Source organism: Pantherophis guttatus, chromosome 1 (genome assembly GCF_059756535.1).
Source record: "Pantherophis guttatus breed Tessera chromosome 1, ASM5975653v1, whole genome shotgun sequence".
Lineage (NCBI taxonomy): Eukaryota > Metazoa > Chordata > Lepidosauria > Squamata > Colubridae > Pantherophis > Pantherophis guttatus.
This window is the reverse complement of record NC_142063.1, coordinates 104,630,733-104,636,193: the sequence shown is the minus strand read 5'-3', so window position 1 is coordinate 104,636,193 and position 5,461 is coordinate 104,630,733. Positions and strand designations below refer to the sequence as shown.

Here is a 5,461-nt window from a genome sequence, read left to right as displayed (position 1 = left end):
AAGATTCTACTACCAGATTCAACAGATTCAGTGAAAACTAAAACCATACCTGGAATAAGAACTGTCTGAAGTGCAAGCAAGTTCAGGAAAAGGTGAGAAACAAGATACATTGTTATTGAAGATATGACATAGATTCATGAAAATATAGAAGAATACCAGAAGGATATTTGCATGTATTAAAGCCCTTTGACTACATAAGTCATGAAAAACTCTGGGCCACATTAAAAAACACGGATATACCAGAATATCTGATCATCTTCATGACAATCTTTGCTTTGATCAAGGAACAGCTATCAGAACAGAACAAGCAGAAACAAAAAAAGGATGGTTTAAAATGTGCAAAGATGGATAAAAAGGCTGCATACATTCTTCAGACGAGTTCAACTAATCTGCATTATAATATAATCAAAGAAGTGGGACTGACTGAGGTATGAAACTGCTGGGAGTATTAAAATGGGTTGAAGATTCATCAATAATCTTTACTATGCTGATAATATTACTGAAACGAAAGATGATCAGAAACATGTTTGAATATAAGTTTCTTATCAGATTCTTATCAGATTCAAGGAACATGTCTCAAAATATGCCTGCGCCTTAATGAAGATAACATTCTAATAACTGGGTAAAATCAATAATTTCACCCTTGACAGGGAATAAATAGAAAGAGTTGACAACTTTAATCTGCTTGGATCAGCAATCAGTGATCATATTACAAGCAACCTGGATCAACAATCAATAATGAAAATACCAGGAGCCAAAAAGAAAAAAAAAATAATCAAACAGTGAATTGCCCTTAGAAAACCAGCTATAAAGGATCTAACTAAGATGTTTAAATGCTGAGATGTTTCTTTGTGTACAAATAACTGACCTGTTCAAAGTTTGGTATTTTCAATAATATATGGATGTGAAAGTTAGATAGTAAATTATCAAAATACAAAGAATTTTTTTGTCACTCTGTTATCTGACTTTTATTACTAAAGTTTTCTGATCCTTTATGTTTTCAGCTATCAAAGAAGTGTTATCAGCATGGTGCACATTATTTATATTCTTTTCTCCAATTTTAAAAATATAGCTAGTCTTTGACTTACAACAGTTTGTTTGGTGACCTTTCAAAGTTACAACACCGAAAAAAGTTACTTATGACCATGGGTGAAATGCTACCAGTTCGGGCCAATTCGCCTGAACCGGTAGTAAAAAATGATTTAAAAAGTAAAAAAAAAAAGTTCTGACGATCAGCTGTGAAACAATCAGCTGTGCCACGTGATCATTGGAACTTTTTAAAAACTTTTTAAAAGCATTTTTTTACTACCTATTCATCTGAACTGGTAGTAAAAAAATGTTTTTAAAAGTTTTTTAAAAAAAAACTTTTGAGGATCAGTTGTGCGACAATCAGCTGTGCTGGGCAATCATCAGAGCTTTTTTTTTACTTTTTTTAAAGCATTTTTTTACTAGTGATCAGCTGTGAGACAATCAGCTGTGCCTGATTGTCTGTGAGGTTCCTACTTGTTGCAGGGGCCATTTTGTGTGAAGTCCAGCTGCTATTGCATTGTGTGTGAGTCAGTTGTGCAGCCACGCCCACCTGGTGACATGACCACCAAGCCATGCCCACCAAGCCATATCCATAGAACTGGTAGGGAAAATTTTTGAATTTCACCGCTGCTTATGATCATTTTACACACTTATAATCATTGCAGCATCCCAATGGTCATGTGATCAAAATTCAGATGATTGGCAACTAACTGATTTATGATGATGGTAGTATCCCAGGGTCATGTGATCATCTTATGTGATCTTCTGACAAGCACAGTCAGTAGGGAAGCCAGATTCACTTAACAACCATGTTACTAACTTAACAACTGCAGTAATTCATTTAACAATTGTGGCAACTGTGAGATATATATCAGCTAGCTATCTGATTTATATCTCACAAACATGGCTTTGGGTGGTGTACAATGAACAGTTTAGCAGTTGTTAATACAGATGGGAGGGTTCTCATGAAGCCAGCCAGTACCAGGTTTGTGTGGGTTTCTGTGTCCCCCACGCTAGGCTGCACAACCATTTTGACCCCTTTGCAGAAGGCCAAGAGATTGGCGGCTTTCCTCACCTCTAAGGGCAGGGTGTTTCACAATGTAAGGCAATGGCAAAGAAGGCCTCTTCCTAGATCCCACCAGTCAAAATTATTTGACTGATGGGGTCTGTAGCATACTTTTCCTGCCTGAATAAGTGGGACAAGCTGATGTAATGGAGCAATGCCAGTTCCATAGGTAGCCTGGCCCTATGCCATGTAGGGCTATATTATTAGCCAATATCTCATTTCTGTCAGCACTTCATTTCATTATTCATGATCATGCTCTGACCATCACAAACCATTTCTTTTTCTTTTGTGTTTAGGTCCTCAGTGGTTGTTAAATATAATTTTGAAGGGAGGAAAATGAAAGCAGAGCTTTCGGGAAATCAATCCCTCCCTTCCTTCCTTCCTTCCTTCCTTCCTTCCTTCCTTCCTTCCTTCCTTCCTCCTTCCTTTTCCTCCTTCTCCTCTTCCTCCTCCTCCTCCTCCCTGATGTCTTAAAGAATCTTGGCTTCATGTCACCTTGTATTTTATAAGTAATTGCTTTTAAGCCTTTTTTAATACACAATTACACAAAGCTACAAATATTGGGGATAGTGATATAATGGCTTAATTCTTTTCATGTAGTGTGCTTCTCACAACTGCACTTGTTATTCTTTATGTATAGCAAAGGGATTTTGAGGTCATGTGATGAATAAATTATAATGTAAAACTGTAACTTGCTCTATTACATAGTCATATAAAAATAAAACAGTTTTGTGAAAGGAAATGCCAGAGGGAGTGCTATCCCATACAACTTAGTCTATTCCAATAGGAAATAGCATAGATTCCCTTAGCAGGTATATTCTGAATTTTAATCTCAGCTGTATCTCAAATCATCAAAGATTATAAATACCCCTTACTTTTTATAATTCTACTTTGAAACATTCCATAGATTGTACCACCTCAAATTTAAGGATTGTTGGGAAAATAAAATTCTACTCACTATTTTCTGTTTAGAATGTGAAAGGGATCGTGCTCCCTTCAGCAGCACATATATTAAAATTGGAATGATACAGAGAAGATTAGCATGGCCCCTGCACAAGGATGACACGCAAATTTGTGAAGCGTTCCAAATTTAAAAAAAAAAATTAAAAAAAAGAATGTGAAAAGGATGATGTTCTTTAACCTTGGATACTCCTTGAATAAGAAGTTTAAACAAAGTTAGGTCAGCCCATGACGTAGCAACAGTAATAGCAATAGCACTTAGACTTATATACCGCTTCACAGTGCTTTGCAGCTCTCTCTAAGTGGTTTACAGAGTCAGCATATTGGCCCCAACAATCTGGGTCCTCATTTTACCCACCTCGGAAGGATGGAAGGCTGAGTCAACCTTGAGCCTGGTGAGATTCGATTTGTCAAACTGCTGGCAGCCGGTGATCAAGTAGCCTCCAGTACCGCACTCTAACCATTGCGCCACTGCGGCTCATTATTATATTTTATATAGAATATGCAATATGTACAATTTTATTTATATACATTCATAGGATGTGAGATAAAAACCGGTCAATGGGAGGGACATTCACATATAGTATACAAATTTCCAGAGGACCAAAGGAATGCATTCCTAGCATAAAGAACTGGAACTATTGCTCTTAAATGACAACATGGTCTTTGTTTTGACCTACTCAACCCAGAATTGCAATGTTTTAATTCCCATTTGGTTAACATAAAAAGATAGAGCATGATGCTAAAGTTCATTGCTACTGAGCCCCTCTGAAAGTAGAGAACTGCTCCCATTGCTTTCAGTGACCAAGACATCACTTAATTTCTCCTCCAAATAACTTATCAAAACAGCAAAAAAGGCCAGCTCCTAACAAAGGAGCCCCCTTCATGGATTACTGCCTTGTTGTGGCGAAGGGGGTGCAGCTCAATGAAGCTATGAGCTATGCCATGCAGGACCACCCAAGATGGACAGGTCATAGCAGAGAGTTCTGACAAAACGTGATCCACTGGAGAAGGAAAGGGCAACCCATTCCAGTATCTTTGCCATGAAAACCCCATGGACAGTACCAAAAGGAAAAAAGATATGACACTGGAAGATGAGCCCATCGGAAGGTGTCCAATATGCTACTGGGGAAGAACAGAGGGCTAGTACTAGTAACACCAGAAAGAGTGAAGCAACTGGGCCAAAGCTGAAAGGACTCTCAGCTGTGGATGTATCTAGAAATCTAGACAGCATACAAAAAGCAGGGACATCACCCTGCCAACAAAAGTGTGCATAGTCAAAGCTATGGTTTTCCCAGTTGCAATGTATGGATGTGAAAGTTGAACCATAAGAAAGGATGAGCAACAAAGAATCGAGGCCTTTGAACTGTGGTGCTGGAGAAGACTCCTGCGAGTCCCTTGAACTACAAGGCGATCAAACCGGTCAGTCCTAGAGGAGATCAAACCTGACTGCTCTTTAGAAGGCCAGATCCTGAAGATGAAACTCAAATACTTTGGCCACCTAATGAGAAGGAAGGACTCACTGGAGAAGAGCCTAATGCTGGGAAAGATTGAGGGCAAAAGAAGAAGGGGACGACAGAGAATGAGGTGGCTGGATGGAGTCACTGAAGCAGTAGGCGTGAGCTTAAATGGACTCCAGAGGATGTTAAAGGACAGGAAGGCCTGGAGGAATGTTGTCCATTGAGTCGCGATGGGTCGGACATGACTTCGCAACTAACAACAACAACAAAGGAGCTGAAAAGAGACAAATGGTGATAACAACCAGTAAGGCAACAGACAGAGAAAAAAATATTTGTTGATTGGTTTACTTTGTTTTTACATATATTTATAACTCACTCAGTTCAGAACCATGACCAAAAGTAGAGCACCCTTTATTATTAGAGGGATCAATCATACTATTCCAAGCCATTAGATTTTCTTAAAGTGAACAGATCCAGAGGAATGCAATCTCAAAGGAGGAAGCAGTGATTTAAAAGATGTGCTTTCATGGTCCTTGTTGATGGCTATTTGTGAACAAAGCCACAGAGAATCATTCTACTTGTTTTTACTTAGCAGACAAATATTACTGAGTAAAGGGAGCACTGCAGATATCCAGGCCATGAATCATAAAAAGTTTTAAAGGGTGTCAACCAGCACCTTGGATTGTAACTGGGAATCAGCTGATAACCAGAGCAGATTTTGAAGCTGTGGTTTTATATGAGCATATTGAGGCATGCCTGTCAACCTGCTGGATTTTGAACTAGCTGCAGCTTCTGAATGTTCTTCAAAGGCAATCTCAGGTAGAATATGTTGCAAAAGCCCTATTGGGAGAGCACATAGGCATGAGTGACTATGAGTAAAACCTTATACTTCAGAAGGAGTCATGATTTCATACAAAGGTTATCTTAGAGATGTACAAAGCGTTTC

At 38.6% G+C, this 5,461-nt stretch overlaps 1 non-coding gene across 1 annotated transcript; it reads left to right on the top strand.

The window, feature by feature from the left end:
• Positions 1-3,082: 3,082 nt before the first annotated feature.
• On the top strand, positions 3,083-3,189 carry LOC117666186 (U6 spliceosomal RNA). Its single transcript, XR_004591664.2, has one exon. It is a non-coding gene; the product is annotated as a U6 spliceosomal RNA (small nuclear RNA).
• The last annotated feature ends 2,272 nt before the right edge of the window (positions 3,190-5,461 follow it).